This window comes from Dromiciops gliroides, chromosome 5 (assembly GCF_019393635.1).
Source record: "Dromiciops gliroides isolate mDroGli1 chromosome 5, mDroGli1.pri, whole genome shotgun sequence".
In the NCBI taxonomy this organism is placed as follows: Eukaryota; Metazoa; Chordata; class Mammalia; order Microbiotheria; family Microbiotheriidae; genus Dromiciops; species Dromiciops gliroides.
In genome coordinates, this window is record NC_057865.1 from 297,173,164 (window position 1) to 297,195,603 (window position 22,440).

Consider the following 22,440-nt stretch of genomic DNA (forward strand, 5'->3'; position numbering starts at 1 on the left):
TCTTGAAAAAGATAAGCAGGGGGCAGCTAGGTGGCACAGTGGATAAAGCACCAGCCCTGGATTCAGGAGTACCTGAGTTCAAATCTGGCCTCAGACACTTGACACTTACTAGCTGTGTGACCCTGGGCAAGTCACTTAACCCCCATTGCCCTGCAAAAAGAAAGAAAGAAAGAAAGAAAGAAAGAAAGAAAGAAAGAAAGAAAGAAAGAAAGAAAGAAGGAAGGAAGGAAGGAAGGAAGGAAGGAAGGAAGGAAGGAAGGAAGGAAGGAAGGAAGGAAGGAAGGAAGAAAGGAAAGAAAGAAAGAAAGAAAGAAAGAAAGAAAGAAAGAAAGAAAGAAAGAAAGAAAGAAAGAAAGAAAGAAAGAAAGAAAAAGATAAGCAGGCAAAGAAACCCCAGTTGGGACAAATCAGTGCCAAGTCCATCCCTTGATTCCATCCTCCCAACATTTCTGAAGCCCCTGATGGATACAGGGGTCTGTGCTGGCAACTGGAGGGGAGGAGCTTGCAAAAAAGGCAGGCCCCAACAGCCCCTGCCCCCAAGGGACATGGAAGGCTCAGCAGAATCAGAAAAGAAAGCCAAGGGCTCAAGGAAAATGGGAGACTGGGCAGAGATTGGCACTTGGGGGTTGGAGGGGTGGGATTGGGATCAAGGAAAGCTTCGTGAAGGAGGTAGACCCTGAACGGGATCTTGGAGGAAGAGAGATTCTGAGAGGTGGAGACCAAGGAAGGTATTCTCTGTATGGGATTGCGTCATGTGCTGGAAGATGTCAGGGTGATTTGGGGGGACAACTAACAGGCTAGTGGGACCAGAATGTAGGCTGTACAAAATCATGCCTGTGGGTTTGTAGAGGACTGTGGGTACCAGGCTGAGGTATTTTTATTGGAGTCTAGGGGAATAGGGAGCCACTGAAGGTTTTAAGCAGAGAAGTCACAAGGTCAGATTTCCTCTCTAGAAAGATTATTTTGGCAGCTGGACAAAGGACAGATTGGAGTGGGGAGAGGATAAAGGCAGAGAGGCCCATAGTCCAGGGGAGAAGGGATGAGGTATGTGGGAGGGGAGGGTTCAGATGTAGTAGTGCTGGAGAGGGAGGATGGATAAGACTTGGCAACTGACTGGCCATGAGAGGGGAGGGGGAGGACAAGAGAGGAGATGAGGGTGACTCTGAGGTCCCAAGCCTGGGCGTCAGCAGAAAGAGGGCAGTTGGGAAGAGGGGGAGTCTAGGGCAGAGAAGAGGAAATTCTGCTTTGGGCATGTGGAGTGAGAGAAGAAGGGAATTGCTGGGCTGCCCATGAGCTGGCCTGTCCTCTCACTACCTGACTGGCCCATCTCCTCTTCTGATCATGCCTGGCCTTGTCCCTGCCTTTTACAGCTCTTACACACCAGTCATTTGGAGAACCTCATGGTGGCTTCTTTCCTCCCACCATGAGTTTTACCGTGACCCTCTGGCTCCGTGTCCTGTCAGTTCTCCTGAGATCTCAGGGATCCCTAATTCATAGCCATGTGGCATTGTGGGGGGTCAAAGAGACAGGCTGCTTGTGGGAAGTACTTCAGTTGCCCCAGGAGAGTGAGCCCTTATCATGTAACAGTCTGTGGGAAGCACCTTGGCAGGTAATTCCAAAAAATTCCAAAAAAGACTTCAATGGGCTAGAATGATGGATAAAATCAATAAGTAGGTAAACTGAATAGCAAGCAAGGTAATGTCTTCTGTGAGTGTTAGGAAAAACTTCACAGATAAAGAATGAGGCAGTTGTGAAAAAACAAATTCCAGTGGAGGAGGTTGTGAGGAAGAAGATCTAGGGGTCTTAGTGGACTGCAAGCTCCATGTGAGTCTACAGGGGTCACAGGACAGACAAAAGGGCCCAAGGCAGCCCAGGCTGAGGCTTCAGAGTGTTCAGCACTAGGGAGGGCTCAGGCCTATGTCCTTCTGCCCTCTGCCCCCATCAGACCACTCCTGGAGCCTTACACTCAGTTGTGGGAGATATACCTTAGGAAGGTTACTGATATGCTGGACAGCACCCAGAGAAGGAAGGCCAGGGCAGGGAGGACAGGACACCTGCCACACAAAGACTGGTTCAAGGGCGTATTTGGTGCAAAGACCAGGAACTGCAGGTGTTCCTCCTGGAGAAAAGACTGAAGGCAGGTGGGATCCCTGTCTTCAGGTACCAGAGGGCCAGCAGGAAGACCTCAGATTCTCTCGGGGCTGATGAGGAGCCAGTGCCTAGGGAGGAAGCTCTCCTTCATCATCCCTGAGAGATGGCCGGCAAGCCCTTCTAATGGGCAGAAAGAAGGCCCACATCTGCACCAAGTCCTCTGATCAAGGGCAGAGTCACATGGAATCGATGGAGTCACTCACTTGGTGACTCAGGGCCGTCCTGACCAGCTATCACTGCCTTTGTAGGAATGAATGGGAGGTCCTGGAATCAAGCCGGAACTGAAAGTGACCTTAGGGGCCCAGAGTCCAACCCCTTTGCTTTACAATAGAAGAAATGGGGGGCAGCTAGATGGCACAGTGGTTAAAGCACTGGCCCTGGATTCAGGAGTACCTGAGTTCAAATCCAGCCTCGGACACTTAACGCTTACTGGCTGTGTGACCCTGGGCAAGTCACTTAACCCCCATTGCCCCGCAAAAAAAAACAACAAAAAAACAATAGAAGAAATGGAGGCACCCAGAGGTCTTAAATGACTTGCCCATGGGCACACAGCCATGACAGTAAGGGTCACTCCAAGTCTTCTTGCCTCCAAGTGCAGTGCCCCTCAGAGTTCCTGGGTTCAAATCCCCATCTTGTCCCTTCTTACCCATGTGAGCAGGTCACTTAGCCTTAGTTCCCCACCCTGTACAACGATGGGCCTCTGAGGTCCCCTTGAGCTCCAGACCTAGGTCCTCAAAGCTGGGCCAACAAACTGGATCTCCTGGCTCCTAATCCCTGGGCCACCTTAGAAAAATAAAACTGGAGAAAGACTGATTACTCCCTTATTACTCAGGGCCCCTGATTCTCCCACAATAACTGGCAGAGTAGAAAAATCAGTCAATGACCTAATGGCAGGGGTTGGGAGGGAGCCATTTTGGTTTATTTCTGATTTCATGAAGTCAAAATAATCCCAATGATTCCATTGTGGGAGTCACCAAATTGGTCTAAATCAACCCATTTGGCACTGTATGGACAGATTCCTATTTAAGCCCATTTCTAGTCATGTTACGCATCACCAAAATACTCAGAAAAAAATCTCTCAAAGAGAAGAGACTCATCTATAGATTACTTCTCTCCTCTTTCCTTCCTCCCTTTCTTCTTCCTCCCTCCCTCCTTTCCTTCCTTCTTCCCTTTTCCCCTTCCCTCTTCCCTCCCTTCATTCCTCTTTTCCCTCCTTCCCTCCCTCCCTTCTTTCCCTCAACACATTATTAAGCACCTGTTGTATGCAGAGCCCTGGGCTAGGCTATCTTGAAAGGGAGAGAGAGGTAGAACAGTGCCAGGCCCTGTTCTCAGGGCACTGTCAGACTAGTGAACAGAGAGGAGAAGGGGAGGAAAGGACACTAACTTTGCAGAGCTCGGCTGCTTCCCTGTCCCAACCCTGGGAGAAGCATCCAGCCATCATGGTACTGCATATGTTGGGATTGTTTGGATCCTGCACTGCATGTACCCCCAGGTAGGTAGGACCCCTCAGGCCCAGCCTCCCAAGCCCGGGCCCAACATTAGAACAGTGGATGGGGAAGGGGCTGCACGGCAAAGGTGGGGAATGAAGGCCTGGAGAGGGGAAAAGGACATTAGGAAGCAGGAGCCCCCCCCCCCAGCTCCTCTGCCTCTGCTGGGGTAGGGGCTGGGGGGGGCGACTTTGTCCCAACACAGAGCCCTTCCTGGAAGCCTGTGGCCCAGCTCAGGAATCAACAGAGAGTCTGGGGAAGTTTACTTAACAGTTTATTCAGGGAACATGATGTCGCTGGGTTCTGCCTCTCCAGCCCTCCCTCCCTCCCTTCCTCCTCCTGCTGGACACCGTGTTCTGCTGCTGCCTTTGAGAAGTCTAAACATTATGATGATAAACAGTCGAATTCTGCCGAGTACGAAATAACCCGGCACAGGCCAGACCCTGACAAGGAGCACGTTGGCCCTGTGCTGGGAGGGCCCTCCTGTGGTCTCGCAGGCTCCTCTCCCTCCGTGTTGTTTATATGCCAATTTCCTTTGGGGTGGCTGGAGGGCCTGCCAAAGGGGGGCCGGGAAGCCCAGCCCCTCGCCTGCAGCCTGGGGGTAACTGAGGCAGGAGACCAGGAGGGAAGCCACCTCCCCATCCTGCTCTGCTCACTGCGTGCTCCGTGACTTCCCACCTATGGGACTCAGCCCAATCTGCTCCCTGGATCTGGCATGTTCTCTCCCAGGCTCTCTTCTCTGGGAGAATTCTGACCTACCCTTTGAGCCCTGACTCTGGGAGATGGAATCTCAGAGCTGGAAGGCCCTCAGAGGGCCTCGAGTCTAAACCGCATCCCTCCCCTCCCATCCCCTCTGAAATGCCCCTAACAAGTGTCCTCCAGCCTCTTTTGAAAGGTCTCCACTGATAGAAAACAAGTCACAATATACAAAGGTGACCCGGCAGTGCTCATCGTCAGCAAGTCCTTTCCGACCTGGAGCTTTGAGCTGAGCAGCGCCTGGGGCCCTTCCAACCACCACCTCCTGGACCAGAGCACTCCTAATGAAATCTAAAACCACATACCTGTGTCCATGCTAATGAGGCAGCAGGGTGGCCCAGGAGATAGAGCACTGACCTCAGACATCTACTAGCTATGTCACCCTGGATAAGTCATTTAACCTGTCTCTGCCTCACCTTCCTCATCTGTAATAATAGCACCTCCCTCCCAGGATTGTTGTGAGGGTCAGATGAGATATTTGTAAAGTGCCTTACAAACCTTGTTTGTTATTCAATTCTTATTCCATCCAGTGCAGTAGCCACCCCTCCCAGTTCTTTGTCATTAGCTAATTGGACACATGTGCCATCTAGGTCTTTTTTCAAGTGACCCAGTGCAGATCCCTGGGGCTCTCCACTGGAGACCTCTTGACCAATTGTTATTAAGCCATCAGTGACTGTTGTTTGAGCACGGCCATCTCGAGTTGGATGTCGGTCCAAAAATAGCACAGAAGCCTTGGTCAAAAGCATTGCTGAAACCCAGGTAATCTGTGTCTAACATTCAAGTTACCCTGTCCAAAAAAAGGGAACTGAACTTAGTCTGTCATGACTTAAAAAAAAACACCACCACACATTTTATTGATGTTTCTACTTTTCAATCAGTCACTTTAGAGAAGGGGGAACCTTCCCTCTTTCCCTCCAGAACAAACCCTCTCTTTAACAAAGAAAAACAATTAAGCAAAAACTGATTTTGTAACTTCTTTGGCATTGTATACACCATAATGCCCCAGTAGCTCTCCACATCTCTACTGTGAGGAAGGAGGGCTGTTCCATCATCACATCACCTGTTCTTGATGAAGCCATGATGTCTCTGTGATTACTTAATCCTTTTCTTTTCTTTGCTTTGTTTTTTTTTTTTTTGTTGTTGTTGTTTGGTTTTTTTGCGGGGCAATGGGGGTTAAGTGACTTGCCCAGGGTCACACAGCTAGTAAGTGTCAAGTGTCTGAGGCCAGATTTGACCTCAGGTACTCCTGAATCCAGGGCCTGTGCTTTATCCACTGTGCCACCTAGCCGCCCCCACTTAATCCTTTTCTAATAGGTCATCAACCATACCTTTAAAAATCTGTTCTAGACAAGTTGTGGTACATGAATGTAATGGAATACTATTGTGCTGTAAGAAATGATGAGCAGGCAGATTTCAGAGAAACCTGGAAGGACTTGAATGAACTGATGATGAGTGAGATGAGCAGAACCAGGAGAACATTGTACACAGTATCATCAACATTGTATGTTGATCAATTGTGATAGACTTGACTCTTCTCAGCAATACAATGGTCCAAGATAGTTTCAAAGGACTCATGATGGAAAATGCTCTCCAAATCCAGAAAAAAAAAGAACTGTTGAATCTGGATGCAGATCTAACCATACTATTTCTATTATTCTTGTTGTTATTGTTTCTCTTTTTTGAAGTTTTTCCTTTTTGCTCTGATTCTTCTCTCATTACATGACTAATGCAGAAATATATTTAATGTGATTGTACATATATAACCTGTATCAGATTACTTGCTGTCTTTTTTTGTTTTGTTTTGTTTTGCAGGGCAATGGGGGTTAAGTGACTTACCCAGGGTCACACAGCTAGTAAGTGTCAAGTGTCTGAGGCCAGATTTGAACTCAGGTCCTCCTGAATTCAGGGCCAGTGCTTTATCCACTCCCTGCACCAGCTAGCTGCCCCCACTTGCTGTCTTGGGAAGGGGAGGGACGGAGAAAAATTTGAAACTAGAAATCTTATAAAAACAAATGTTGAAAATTATCTCTAAATGTAACTGGAAAATAATAAAATATTTATATGGGGGGAAAAAGGAAAGATAAAAAAAACATTCTAGAATGTGGACAAGAATGGAAGTCAAGCTCCCTGAAGAAGAGATTGACTCCATCCCTTTTCTCCAGTTCCAGCATCTAGCCCCAAAATCCCTTGGCACCATCAAAACAGTGTTAGACATCAGAAGCTGTAGGGTTTTATCAGTGGGGATAATATTAAAGAAGACATTTGTATCTGTTTTGTCACTGTCCCTTAAGGACCAGAGGGTCTTTCCATCTGCCCTGTGGCCAGACTCTCCCTCTATGTGGTATCTCCTCTATTAGAATGGAAGTTTTTGGAGAGTGGGGGCTGTCTGGTGTTTCTATTCGAATCCCCAGCTTGGCACAAAGTAAGTATTTACTCCTTCCTTCCTTCCTTCCTTCCTTCCTTCCTTCCTTCCTTCCTTCCTTCCTTCCTTCCTTCCTTCCTTCCTTCCTTCCTTCCTTCCTTCCTTCCTTCCTTCCTTCCTTCCTTCCTTGTTTCTTTCCTAATACTGGAACTCCTTCTAGGCTCAGCTCAGGCACCCTCACCCTTGGAGTCTCCCCTGATTTCTCTCTTCCTCCCCAATTGACCATGTATTTACTTCTCTGTGTCTATGTTAGAAACAACTTGAGCAAATCGACTGGGTCACTGTTCTTTGTGTGCATAATCAGTGTCTAATTGAATGAAATAATCCTCACCCCCCTACCTCTCCTGGTTTTTTGGAATGAGGCACACTCCTCTACAGTCATGTCACAGTCAGGGCTCTCCTCCCATGAGGCTTAGTGATAACTCTGTGGCTAACAATGCTCTCTTGCATTAGTATCTCTAGTCCACCAGGCTTTCTGTGTTTGTGAGGGGGACCATACATTGTATTCCTCTCTCTCTTCTGTCAATCAGTCAATTGGCCACTTTTTAAGTGTCTTCTATGGCCTAGGCACTGCACTAAATGTTGGAGATAAAAGAATGGCCCCAAACAAGGTCGTCCCCTCAGGAAGCTCACAGTCTAGCATGGAGGACAACATGCAGATAAATAGGGGACCTCTTAGATATGGTCAGACTTTGTTTACATGGCGTTATTGCTTGTCACTGGCAGATGCCACATTTGGAATAAATGGAGGGAAAGCCTAAAAGGGAAGGCTCTCACAGCTGGGAAAGGCCTCCTGCCCAAGGAGATGCTTGAGTTCATTCTTTAGGCAAGAAATGGAATCCAGCAAGTGGAGGTGAGGAGGGAGGACACTGGGTCTGGTACTGGGGCCAGCCAGGGAGTCAGGGAAGGGGGAGAAGAAGCCTAGTTGGGGAGGAAGAGTGCTGTGCTCCATGTCTCTGACTTTGCCTTCCTTAGGGAGACCTTCCAGTCTTGGTAGGGTCTAGTTTTCCAGCTGTGTGTGGCTAGTGTTTTCTCTGCCGCTCCATCCTCAGATCAAAGCCCTGAGATCCGATCCCAAGCCTCCAGGAACAGTGCTTTGCTGGTGCTTGGCTTCTGCCTTCCATCCCTGGCTGAGAACATGTCTCCTTCCTGTATTTCAAGCTGTGTTGCAGAACTTTAAACCCTGTTCTCAGACAGCACAGGCTCAGATGGCTGTTCCCGTCCCTCACCCACCTGTCTCCTGCCCTCAGCAGTATCAGTGATGAAGACACCTCCACGTCTCCACCTGGGACTTCATTCCCCTTGGCAGAGACTTCTCGGTTCCTTTACCGGTGGTATCACTTTGACCCACATGAATTACCAGGAATCGGGGAGGGGCTGTTAGATTTGACAAGCCTTAGGAGTCTTGTGCTAGATGCCTGCCCCACAGGAAGGGAGCCTGCTCCTGCTGGTGACATCAGGAGACAAATAGCCGCCTTGAACTCTCTCCTTAGGGAGTCACCAATCCCTTGTCCTCGGGGCATTGAGCTTCAGCCTAACACGAGGGCTCTTCGCCTATCGGTTGTGAACATTTAAACAATATTTTTACATTTTAAATATTTTTATATTTACTTTTGCTATTTTGATATACTAGACTCAGTATATCACAATATATTTGATACACTGTATTCAGTATAACACAAAGGTTCTTCATGTAACAGTCATGAACTTTTTTTTTTTGAGGCAATCAGAGTTAAGTGACCTGCCCAGGGTCACACAACTAGTGTCATGCCTCTGAAGCTGAATTTGAACTCAGGTGCTCTTAAAAACAGGGCCGATGCTCTTTATCCACAGCCAACCTAGCTGTCCCAGTTGTGAACTTTTTGTTTGTTTGTTTTGTTTTTTGGTGGGGTTAAGTGACTTGCCCAGGGTCACACAGCTAGTAAGTGTTAAGTGTCTGAGGCCGGATTTGAACTCAGGTACTCCTGACTCCAAGCAAGGCCAGTGCTCCATCCACTGCACCATCTAGCTGCCCCCATCTGTGAACTTTTAACCAATATTTAAGCCTTTTTATATTATACTTGTGCTATTTTGATATGCAGTGTTCAGGATAACCGGCGTCCTTTGTAATCCGAGGTATTTTGCTTTATGCATTTACAAACACTTTTCCCAGGTTTCACCAGCCTCCTGGTCTTGCCCAAGGTCCAGGGCTCCTCCCCCTCCTTCCTCCTCGGTGCCACAGGTGAGGATTTCCCTCTGCTTCTTCATATCCTTTTTCTTCATTGTTTCTTCTTTCAAAGACTTTTTCTATTCTCCCAAGGAACGTTTCATTCTCTGCTGAAGACTATCGATCCAGCCTTTTCACCAGCTCCTCTGGGATGGAACCAACCTGCACCTTGTTCATATCCAGCTGTTTCTTGTCACTGGCAGAAACGCAACCAGAGAAGCACTCTCTCTGTGGGTTCCTGCAGAGCTCTCCTTATCCTTTGTGGTCACACAAAGGGAGATGCTCAGTTTTCTGTTGCTCTCCTCAGAAGCGCTCAAGAGTGGGTCTTGTGGCTAATTGTCCCAGCAAATGTCTGACAGCCCGCTTTCCAATTCTGATCTCTGCCGAGAAGCAGGGACTTAACTAGGTTAGGGTGGTCAGGGTACTGCCCGAAATTTAGAGGGTGAGTGTTAGCAACACCCACCTGAAGGCCTCCAGCCCCCCCCCCAACAGCAGTCAGTCCTTTAGCCAAACCTCACAAGGACCCCACGAGACACTTCCTACCCTATCACAATGCCCTAGTGTATGCCTTTCCCCTGGCCTCAGACACAATAATTCCTAGCCTTCCTCTACTGGAAGCTCAATCTGGGGGCTTCGGAGCAAGGCTTAATATTGATGAAGATCCTCGCCTGTTTTCTCCCAGCCTCAATTAGCTGCCTTTGATCAGCAATTAGCAGATTCCTGCCAAGCCCTAACACAAACAGAAGCTGTCCAAGCAGCAATTATCAACAAAGCTTTAGTTAATTCAATCTATTACTGAATATCCCTAGTTCAAAACAAAACTATTGATTTTGTTTAATCGATCAATAAAATAGAGTGGGCGCCTACAACAGACCAGGCACTGTGCTTGGGGCTAGAGATTCAATACCAACAAAAGAGGACAATTCCTACCCTCAGGAAGCTTAAGGTCCAGAGGAATCAGAATGCCTGCTTCCTCCTGGTCCTTCCGTGGCTTTTGGCTAAGAAACTCACTTCCACCCAGACAAAAATCCCGCCAGGCTTCTGAGAGGACTCTCTCTTGGTTTCTAGAGATGAAAAGAACAGGAAACATCACCTCTTCCAAGTCCCATAAGGGCCGGCCAGCCAGGAGACTTTTTACCTCCCAGTAGTTTTATTTCCAATTGTGTTTGTACAGAGTTGTTTGCTCCGGGTCTCCCCTTTTAGACTGTAAGCTTTCTGAGGCCTATCCTTTTCTTTGTATACCCAAGGTTTAGTGCAGGGTGCCAGAACAGGCATTTAAATTCTTGTTGACGTCACCCAGATCACCAAGGCAAAGTTGGAAAGTTGGGCTTCAATGGGTGCATTCTCTTTACTTCAACCCTACTATTGTCCTGGGCTTAGCCCAAAGTTTTGGCTCTAAAATTGACTTTGTTTGGGTACAAGATCACCTGGCTAGGAAGCCTCAATGAGCTGTCTTGTATTGGTCTCAGTTCCCTATTGTATTTGTCTTGTCAGCTGAGTGTGACCTAAAATCATAGATTCTGAGACCTCTCATGACAGGGCGCTCACTACCTCAGCAGGTAAGTCATTACACTTTTTGTCCTTTTTCTTCTATGGACAAATTTTGTTTTGAACCAGCTGAGCACCCTAAACAAGCACCCAAGCTGCCAAGGTTTGCCTCCAGACCAGCTAGGCCAGACAGCGCAGATGCCCACCCTGAGGCACTCTCTCCCACAAACAGTGGACACTCGTGGAAATCAGAGGAGAGGTGCATGGAAGGGGTGGACTGAGGCAACTGATAGGTGAGGCACTGCAGGGAGGGCTGATAGTCTTTCCCTTCTTGAGGAGGAGCTGGGCAGGAGGGGCCCCCTGCGCCTGCTCCTCTGCCAAACCCCTCACCTGTCCCTTGGCCAGGACTGGCTCTCTCCAGGACGCTCAGAGCCGCCTTCTACCTCAAGCCTCCACTAAGTCCCTAAAGCAGGGCCTTCACCTTTGGTGGGTCATGGCCTCTCTGGACAAGCAGTTCGGTGAAGGCTAGGGCCCCTCCTCAGAGTCATGTCGGTAGGGGCATAAAATAAAAGTCCTTGATTACAGAGGAAGACAATTCTATTGCAATAAACTCATCAACAGATTTTTCAAACAAGTTCAGGCATTCTAGGTTAAGAGTCCTGCCCCAGAGATTGCACCTGGTAGCTTTTCAAAGGCCATTTAAAAAATGACCAATCTTAGGAATCCAGAAACTTGGGAAGCCTCGTGTGATCAATTGCGTAGAGAGAGGAGCAGAACCAGGAGAACAACTTGCCCAGAATACAAAGGCTAAACAGACACAGACAACAACAGCTCATAGACGCAGCGGAATTCCCCTGGAGGCAATGACCAAGCTTGACTTCCAAAGAGGCTGATAGGGGCAGCTAGTTGGCGTAGTGGATAAAGCACCAGCCCTGGATTCAGGAGGACCTGAGTTCAAATCTGACCTCAGACACTTGTGTGACCCTGGGCAAGCCTTCGTTGCCCCCCCCAAAAAAAGTGGGTGACAAAGCATCCTCCCCTAGTCTCAGGAGATACAGTCAACTATGGGTGTAGAATGAGGCCTACACTGTAAGTATGTTAATGTGTGATTTTTGTTTAACTTTATTAGTGGGGAGGGTTCCATTGGAGGGGGTTCAACTCGACAAGCAATTTTTTTTTTTGGGGGGCAATGAAGGTTAAGCGACTTGCCCAGTGACTTGACAGCTAGTAAGTGTCAAGTTTTTGAGGCTGAATTTGAATTCAGGTCCTCCTGAATTCAGGGTCAGTGCTTTATCCACTGTGCCACCTAGCTGCCCCCTCAATAAGCAGTTATTAAGATCATGGTGGCTTAGTGGGTAGGTAGAGTTTTGGGCCCACAGTCAGGATGACCTGAGTTCAAATCCAGCCTCAGACACTTACTAGCTGTGTGACCTTGGGCAAGTCACTTTACCTAGGTCTGCCTCAGTTTCCTCATCTGGGAAATGAAGCTAATAATAGCACCTCCTTCATAGGATGGTTGTGAGGATCAAATGAGGTATTTGTAAAAGTGCTTTACAAGGGGCAGCTAGGTGGCACAGTGGATAGAGCACCGGCCCTGGAGTCAGGAGTACCTGAGTTCAAATCTGGCCTCAGACACTTACTAGCTGTGTGACCCTGGGCAAGTCACTTAACCCCAATTGCCTCACCTAAAAAAAAAGTGCTTTACAAACCCTAAAACACTACCACCACCATTATTATTACTGTATTATGATATCCATTGTCGTGGGAGATAAGGCAGAGTCCAAAATGGAAAGGTCCTGGACTTCGAGGAGGTCCCATTCTACTTGGGGGGACGGAGGGGGAAACAACGTGTGTGCAGAGAAGTGATTGTGAGGAAAGGGGCAGGGGAGCACTTCAGAGGAGACTGAAAGAAGGCCTCATGTATGATCTAGGCCTGAGCCAAGCCGGGGGTAGGGGGAAAGGAAGGCAAGTTGGTCCTGAAAAAGAGCCTGCAGCTGGATTGGGGGGAACTTCAGAGGTCATACTGAGGGGTCTGAAGCAATAGGGAGCCACTGATGTTTCATGCACAAGGTAGAGGCACAGTAGGATCTAAACTGATGGAAAATCATTTGGGTGGAAGCCAGAAGAGATTTGAGCCAGAGAAACTGAGTAGAAATCTATGGACAGCCCAGAAGAAAGGGGGCAAGGGAGGGATCCAGGCTCATGGCATTGTGAGTGGAAAGAAGGGGCAAATGTGAGAAAGGTAGAAGGAAAATCAATAGGACTGGGGAGGGACACAGTGGAAGGGAGAGGGAAGCTTTAATCAATAAATTGGTCAATAAGCATTTAGTAAGTGCTTACTATGTGTTTACTAAGTATAGGTGTACAAAGAAAGGCAAAAACACAGTGCCCCTCCTCAACAAGCTCCCTTCCCTCCCCTCCCCTCTTCTCTCCCCCTCCCTCTCAATAGAGATATATAAATCTAGATCTATATTGATCTATAGAAAGTGGTACACTATGTGGTTATGCATATGTAGGTATATACAAATTAAATATGAGATAACTTGGGTAGGAAGGGCACCGATGGGGGAGGGGGTGAATCAGGGAAGGTGGTCTTTGACCTGCATCTTGAAGGAAGAGAAGGACCCAATGAAGCTGAGGTGAAGAGGGAGCTCATTCCAGGAATGGGGGACAGTCAGGGCAGGGGCATAGAGGTGGGAGATGGAGTGCCCTGGGTGAGAAAGTCAGTCAGAAGAGCATAGTTGGGGCACAGAGATGTTGAGTAGTTAGGGTGGGGCAGCTAGGTGTCACAGTGGGTAAAGCACTGACCCTGGATTCAGGAGGACCTGAGTTCAAATCTGGCTATAGACATATGACACTCACTAGCTGTGTGACCCTGGGCAAGTCACTTAACCCTCATTGCTCCACCCCCCCACCCAAAAAAAGAGTAGCTAAGGTGTCACGTGACTAGAAAGGCAGGAAGGGGCCAGGTTAGGAAGGGCTTTAAATGCCAAACAGGATTTTGTGTATGACCCTGGAGGTGATAGGGAGCCCCAGGAGCTTATAGAGAAGAAGAGGGGAGGGCGAGGCCAGACCTGCACTTGAGGAAAATTGATTTGGGGGCTCTATGGAGAATGGACAGGAGAGGGGAGAGATTCGGGGCAGGAGACCAAAGTGGTAAAATGGCAGCAGTGTTTAGAAAACCAAAACAACAATAAAAGGAAGAACCCTAAGTGGTATGTAATGGGGCTTCACTCATTCTTCCGCGATCCTCTCCTCCTGTTCTTTGTGTGTAGAAAGGCGAATGTTTGTTAACATTTGTCAAGTTCATAATAAAAATAAAATCAAGGAAGGGCGTGTGCTCTTCACTAACAATGAGGATGGGCAGCTCCTTTGTCTCGGCCAGTCCGGCTGCCCTTCCAGTCTGTCCTCTTCCTTGGTCAGGGCTGGGGGCGCATTGTTCTCCCCACTCCACACCCCTATCACTCCAGCCCATCTGTCTTTCTGAATTCTTCATGTTTATCCTTCCTCGTGGTCACATTCCACTTGAGGGTAGCTCTGATTCCTAGGAAAGCATTCTCTACTTTGGACCAAAGTCCTCGAAAGCTTCCCCCTTCATTCTCTAGCTCTGTTTCACTCTGTCAATGTGTCTGTCTCTCTGTGTCTATGTCTCTGTCAATATCTGTCTCTGTGTCTTTGTGTCTCTCTCTGTCAATGCCTCTTTCTGTTTCTGTGTCTTTGTGTATCTCTGTCTCTTTCAATGTCTGTGTTTCTCTGTCTCTGCCTCTCTGTTTCTCTGTGTCTATCAATGTCCCTGTCTGTTTCTGTGTCTGTGTATCTTTGTCTCTGTCACTATCTGTGTTTCTGTCTCTGCCTCTCTGTGTCTTTGTGTCTCTGTCTGTTTCTGTGTCTTTGTGTGTCTCTGTCAATGTCTGTGTCTCTCTGTCTCTGCCTCTCTGTGTTTCTCTGTGTCTTTGTGTCTCTGTCAATGTCTCTGTTTCTGTGTCTTTCTGTTTCTCTGTCTCTGTCTCTCTGTGTTTCTCTGTTTTTGTGTCTCTGTCAATGTCCCTGTCAATATCTTTGTTTCTGTCTCTGCCTCTCTGTGTTTCTCTGTGTCTTTGTGTCTCTGTCTGTTTCTGTGTCTCCATATCTCTGTCTCTGTCAATGTCTCTGTTTCTATGTCTCTGTTTCTGTGTCATTGTGTATCTCTGTCTCTGTCAATGTCTGTTTCTCTGTCTGTCTCTGTCTCTCTGTTTCTCTGTGTCTTTGTGTCTCTCTGCCTCTGTCAGTGTCTCCGTGACTTTGTGTCTCTCTCTACACGTACACACTGTTTCTGGTTCTGCCCTCCTAGGCCAAGCAGAACCCGATGAATCCCTCTTCCTTCAAGGAAAACAGTCACCACCCCCTTGTTTAAAATTGTTTTTTCTGCAGACTGAACACCCCCGGTTCCCTCATCCTCATTTAATCTCTTATTGAAGTGCTCCAAGGGTGGGGATTCCACTACTTCAGACAATGGCTCACTTTGGGATAGCTCTCACTGTTCGAATGTTCTTCCTTTAGGGAAACTTGATCTGTCTCTCTGTGACCTTCCGTCCCCTCCCTCCAATAAGTCATTTTACCATTATGAGCCTCAATTTCTTCATTTGTAAAATGAGTATAATGCCACCTACCTCCCAGGCTAATTACGAGAATCAAATGGGACGCTTTGTGTAAGGGGGCTTGGCACAATTTAGAGGGCTCTGTAGATGCCAATTAGTACTATTTTCTGGTGTAGAGGGGAGTTGGCGCTAAGCTCCATTGGGCATGCGGGAGTGGGGGTGGGAAGGGAGGGACTGGATTTGAACTAGAGGCCAGGGCACTGAGGGGAGTGGCGCTAGGTTAGGGCTAGGGATCAGCCGAGTTCACCGAATCACAGGATTTCAGCACTGGGATGGTTTTCTGGACCAGCCCAGCTGGTGGGATCTCTTCTTGCCTGCAGTCCTCCAAGAATGGGCCGTTCCTCCCACAGCCACTGCTGGACAGCTCTCCTGGTCCCAGAACTTTTCCCCACCTTGAGTCCCAGGAGGACCGCCTGAGGGCAGCAGTCCACACGGATAATCCTCCCTCCCCCTTCCTGGGGAAAGTGAACCTGAAGGATCATGGGCCTTTGCAAAGGAATTCGACCTTGAATCTCAGGGCCAGGTCGTGGGAAAAGGAAAAAAAACCTGGGAATGGAAGGGGTGGGGAGGGGCTGCATATGCCTGGGGCTCAGGTGGTACCAGGCGGGATGCGCAGAGTTGAGCTGGGCTTGGGGGACCTGGACTGCCCCCTGCCCCCCGCCCCTCGCTCCTTGGGGGAGGTGCCTGGCCCCGCCCAGTGCTCGCATACATTAAGCTCTGCCGGGTGCTTTGTGCGCCGGGGACCGTAGCTGCCGCTCCTGCTGGGGCTCCGGGCTGGAGCCTGCTTTTGCTACGGTGTAGGGTCCTAGCCTTGACAACCAGCTCCAGGGAGCCTCAAAAACCCTGCCTGCTGGAGACTACTTTCTCCAGCCTGGTGCTCTGATTGCCGACTCTGCTTCTGGCCAAGCCAATGGCGCCCCCGTGTGCTCGGTACGGGTACACTCCCTGTCTCCCAGGCTCCACAAAACAAGACCAGAACCTAGAGTAAGGTGTGTGTTCTACCAAAGCAGGATGGGACCTCGGAGGCCAGCACCCCCGGCCCCCTCCTTTTACAGAAGAGGACCCTGAGGCCCAGAGACCAAGTTCAGGGGGCATCAGATCATAGATTTTCCATTTTCAGAATCAACTCCTGGGCTCTGGACAACATGCTGCTATTAGGATTGTAGATTTAGGGCTGGGGGGGACTTCTGAGGCCATGTAGCCCAATCTTCTGTTTTTACAAAGAAGGCAGCTGAGGCAGAGAAAGAAAGGACTTGCCCAAGGTCACACAGTCGTCCATGGGAGAGCCGGGATTTGAACCTAGCTCCTCTGATTCCAAACTCACTGTTAGCTTCTCTGTGCTGTGTGTCTAGATTTCTTTTCTTTTTAAATAATATTTTATTTTTTTCCGAGTCACATGTAAAAACAATTAACTTTCATCTTTTTAAAGTTTTGAGTGTCAAATTCTATCCCTTCCTGCCCTCCCTTCCCTCTCCCTGAGACCGTAAGCAATCTGATATAGATTATACATGTGCAATCATGTAAAACATTTCCATATTAGTCATTTTGTACAAAAAAAAAACACAAAAAAGAAAGAGAAGGAAGGAAGGAAGAGAGAGAGGAAAAAATAACATATTCGGTCTGTATACAGATGACATCAGTTCTTTCCCTGGAGGCAGATAGCATTTTTCATCCTAAATCTTTTGGGATTATCGGGAATCATTGTATTGCTGAGAAAAGCTAAGTCATTCATAGTTGTTCACTGTACAATATTGCTGTTACTGAATGATCCAAGACAATTCCAAAGGACTCGTGATGGAAAATGCTCTCCACATCCAGAAAAAAAGAGCTGCGGATTGTGAATGCAGATTGAACCATAATGTTTCTACTTTCGTTTTTGTTTTTTGTTTTTTGAGGTTTTTCCCTTTTGCTCTGATTCTGCTTTCACAACATGCCTAATGCAGAAATATGTTTAATGTGATTGTACATATATAACCTATATCAGATTGCTTTCTGTTTTGGGGAGGGAGAGGGAAGGGAGGGAGGGAGGGAGGGAGAAAAATTTGGAAGTAAAAATCCTATGAAGGGGGCAGCTAGATGCCACAGTGAATAAAGCACTGGCCCTGGATTCAGGAGGACCTGAGTTCAAACCTGGTCTCAGACACTTGACACTTACTAGGTGTGTGATTCTGGGTAAGTCATTTAACCCTCATTGCCCCGCTAAATAAGAAATAAAATAAAGAAAAAAATCCTATAAAAACAAATGTTGAAAATGATCTTTACATGTAACTGGAAAATAATAACATTTTTATGATTTAATTTAAAAAATTATGTTACTGTTTATAATATTCTCCTGGTTCTACTCAGTTTACTTTGTATCAGTTCATGTAAGACCTTCCAGGTTTTTCTGAAATCATCCCGCTTGTCATTTCTTTTTTGTTTGCTTGTTTGTTTGTTTTTTGTGCAGGGCAATGGGGGTTAAGTGACTTGCCCAGGGTCACACAGCTAGTAAGTGTCAAATGTCTGAGGCTGGATTTGAACTCAGGTCCTCCTGAATCCAGAGCAGGTACTTTATCCACTGCACCACCTAGCTGCCCCTCTGCTTGTCATTTCTTAAAGCACAATACTATTCCATTACAATCATACCACAACTTCTTCAGCCATTCCCCAATTGATGGGCATCCCCTCAATTTCTAATTGTTTACTACCACAAAAAGAGCTACTATAAATATTTTTGTACACATAGGTCCCTCCCCCCTCCCTCCCTTTTTTTATCTCTTTGGGATTCAGACCTAGTAGTGATATGATAGCTGGATCAAAGAGTATTCGTAGTTTTATAGCCCTTTGGGCATAGTTCCAAATTACTTTCCAGAATGGTTGGATCAGTTCACAACTCCACCAACAGTGCATTAGTGTCCCTGCTTTTCCACATCCCTTCCAACATTTATAATTCCTTTTTTGTCATATTAGCCAATATGATGGATATGAGATGGTACCTCAGAGTTGTTTTCATTTGAATTTCTCTAATCAATAGTGATTTAGAGCATTTGTTCATATAACTATAGATAGCTTTGATTTCTCTGTCTGAAATCTCCCTTTTCATATCTTTTGACCATTTATCAATTGGGAATAACTGACTTGTGTTTTAAATTTGTCTTAGTTCTCTATAGATTTGAGAAAAATGAGGCCTTTATCAATCAGATACTTGCTGTAAAAAAATTTCCCCCAGTTTTCCCCTCTAATTTTGGTTGCAATGGTTTTATTTGTACAAAAACTCTTTAATTTTATGTAATTGAAATTATCCATTTTACATTTCATAATGCTCTCTATATCTTATTTGGTCCTAAATTCTTCCCTTATCCATAAATCTGACAGGTAAATTATTCCATGCTCTCCTAATTTGCTCATGGTGTCACCTATTATGTCTAAATGCTAAATGATGTACCCATTTGGACCTCATCTTTACAGTATGAGGTGTTGATCTATACCTAGTTTCTGCTATACCGTTTCCTCATTTTCCCAGCAGTTTTTGTCAAATAATGAGTTTTTGTCCCAAAAGCTCAGATGGAATATTGCAAACTGTCCCTGGGCCAAAGGTGGGTGAAAGAAAGAAGAGAGAGAGAGACTGGGCAGCAGAGAAGATTCAGATTAAGACTTTGGAGGGCCTTGAATGCCAGGATGAAGTATGTAGGGTTTTTTCTGTAGCCGAAGGTGAGTCATTCAAAGTGTCTAAACAAGGGTATGCCTAGGCAGACGATTCAAGCAGCATGTGCAAGATTAGACTGGGGCTGGAGAAGGAGACCAGAATCCGAGGTCCCCAAAGTTGGTGCTGGGACCTGCTGTCCAAGAGCTGTGGGATCAGCCAATCAGAGGGTGGGGAGATGGGCCAGTCAGTGGGTCAGCAGAGATTTGCTAAAGGCCACCAAGTGCCAGGTGCCATGCTAAGCACTGGGTTACAAAAGAGGCAAAAGTGGTCCCTGTCCACAAGGATTGTGTGGTAGCCACACGTGGGACTCATCTGGGACACCCGTCTGTTGTGCACCAACTTCCCTTCATCTCCCCCAGCCATCATCTGCTCCAGGGCTGTTGGAACCTAAGCCAGGCAGCAGCAGCAGCCACTGCAACTGCAGGGGGGCCGCTGGGAGCATCCCCAGCTCCCACCCTCTGTGCTTCTACCCCCTGCCCTGAGATCATCTCAGGGCTCCCCAGTACCCCCTGGAGGAGGGGCTTGGCACTCCAAGTTAGGGACCCATGAGTAAAGAGCTCCCCACCCCCTTCTGGCTTGGACAGAGTAAGCCTCACAGTCATACATGTATATAATTTGATGAATAAATTAAAATGCCTGCTCAAAAACTTTTGCTGATAGGAGTGCTCAAACAAGTTTGGAGCCCACTGGTCCGAGTGACCAATAGAACATTTCTCGAGGGAAGGGCCTGTTTTTTCTGCCTGTAGCCTCGGTGCCTGACATCGTGCACACTCAATTAATGCTTGCTGGTTGACTGATGAAAAAAGAATGAGGGACAAATTTCTCTTTTTTCCTAGTGTTGGGGAGAAGCGAGAGAGAGAGATTTTATGATGTAATACCTGTGAATTAAAACAACAACAAAGGCCGGACCATGCGCATTTAGGAAACACCTACTATTTTCAGGAGTGCAAAACCTAGATGCTCCCTAGGTGCTGCTTTTGGGGGGTTTACAATCCAATCAGAGGGAGAGAGGTCTTGGCCACACAAGCCCATTGCAAGGGTAAAGCAGAGCTCCCACAGAGGCCCTTGTGAGAGACTTGGGCAGAGATCTCAGCTCTTAGGTCCCACAGGGAAATCTAGGGAAGGTAAGAGGAGCTCATGCCAGGCCTGGGGGACAGGGCAAGGCAGGAAGCAGGATGAGAATAAAGGTTAGAATGTAGAATCTATGAAGGGGTACCATGGAGTTTCAGGCTGGAAGAGTGTGTGTGTGTGTGTGTGTGTGTGTGTGTGTGTGTGTGTGTGTGTGTGTGGGAGGGGGCCGACTGGAGGGCTTTGAATGCCAAGGTCAGAGGCAGGACTTTGTTCTGTAAGCACTAGGAGGTCTTTTGCAGGTGGTAGTTTGAGTAGAGGGATGACAGAATCCCAAGAAGGGAGGTGGTGGGGGTGGGGGATGGGAGGAATCATGCAGACATGCATGGAAGAGGGCCTGGGAGGGCCCGCAATGACGGGAGGGACCCAAGCCTGGGAGAATGGCGTCCTCCTCAGCTCTTAAGGGACCACCTGGGATCAGATGAGAAACTCCAACAGGTTGGGCACAGCTCCCACAGAAGCCAATGTGGGGAAGAGAGAAGGGCAGGTGGGACCAAGTGACCCATGATTCTGCCTCTGTGGCTTATGTCAGGCCTCTCTCTGGCCAATGGCCTGGGGCTTTGTCCACGGGGACAGTGCCCTTCCAGGAGAGTCCTCTGGTCCAACATCTCCGTGCCTTGAGGACCTCAACCCCAACCTCCTGTGGGCCTCCTTGCCTGCTGACTCCTCCCCCTCATATCCCCCAGGGATTTGGGGGTCAGGGTCCTACAGCTATTCCTTGGAACCCCAGGTTTTAAGCCCCTCCCTCTTCTGACACATTGTACCTGACTGGGGCCAACTGTCCTCTGTCCTCTGTGAGGGACTAGCAGGCCCAGGGAGCTCTACCACTGCTTTCACAAGGGACACCCAGGATCAGGGGAAGTGGGGGGACCCTGGCCAGAATGGGATCCCGAGTCTTTCCCCCATCATCCTCTGCCCAGTTTCCCAGGTCTCCAGCTAGGGTCTGCCTGACGGTGCCCCAGGATCCCTCCCCCAATGGACCTTTGAGTTCCAAAGCCCTCTTCCCAGGTTCTTCTCCCTCCTGGCCCCCCAACAGAAGGAGGCCTGAGCCCCAGACCTCCACGTTCCAGCTCCACCTGTGATGTGGGTCTGCTGAGGTCCAGCTCTGAGCTGGAGCCATCACAGGACCCTCTCGCTCCTTGTGCAATCACCAGAAGCATATGAAATATGGTCATAGCCTTCAGATGGAAAATGGACTGAGCTCATAAAACTGCTTCTCACTGAAGGCCAATTAAGCTGTGATTTGCACAGAAAAAACAAATCTCAGCGTTGAACAGGACCTCAGAATGCCCCTGGACAACCCAGCCAGCAAGGAGTCAGCCATTCAGGCTTTACCTGAAGTACCCCATTGGTGGAGCAGACCCTTTTACTGTGGGGCAGGTACCTGAACTCTGTCTTCCTTTCTGCAATGACCCCTCCCCTGGGGCTCAACCCCCTGGGGCCAAGCAGAAAAATCTGTCAAATCTTTGTTCCACTTGGCCACCCTTCATACACTTGAACCCAGCTCTCACATCCCCTCTGAGTCTTCCCCAGTTCATCCTATTGCTCCTCGTGGGACACAAACTCCAGGATTTTCACCCTCTGGCTGCTTCTTGAAGCTGGACCATTTCCAGTTTATGAATGTGTCCAAACAGATCTACTGTTCCAGATGTGGACTGCTCACAGCAAAAGGCAGCAGCCCAGTACCAGCACAGCTGGGGACACCGTGACTCTTCTAAGGGAGAGACAGAGACAGAGACAGAAGGAGGGAGGGAGGGACAGAGAAAGAGAGCCACACAGAGACAAAGAGAGGGAAGGAAGGAGAAAGAGACAGATAAGAGGGAGGCAGGAGGGGGAGAAAGAGACAGAAAAGAGAAAGAGAAGGGGAGACACAGAGGCAGAGAAAGAGGACAGACAGAGGGGCGCAACAGAGAAAGAGGAGAAAAAGAGACAGAGATAGAGATAAAGACAGAGAGGGAAGGATGGAGGGACAGAGAAAGAGACAAAAAGAGAAAGAGAGGGAAGGAAGAAGGAGAAAGAGATGAGGGGGAAACAGAGATGGAGGCAGGAAAGAGACAGAGACAGAGAAAGAGAAGGGGAGAGACTGTACATCCACAATTTAGCATAGTAGCTGGCAAATAGTAGGCTCTTAATGCTTATTGACTCTGTGTGTGTGTGTGTGTGTGTGTGTGTGTGTGTGTGTGTGTGTGTGTGTGTGTGTTTTCTGGCCACCATTTTTGCATCGCTGACCCTGTGTTGAGCCAGCAAGTCACTCAAATCTCTAAGACTTAAGCTGGAATACTGCCTTGCTATGCCTCCCCACCTTATGCTTTGTATCAATTCAGTTTTATTTCAAGCCTGTGTTTTCCCTATCCTCAAAAAATCCTCTGCCCTTTTGGTCCCTTCTTTTGATTGGTTAGTTCCTACTTGAGCCTTCATTTTAAGGAAAGACCCCAGGCCAGCTTTGTCAATAGCTGATTCCTCAAAAGAAAATTGGTCAA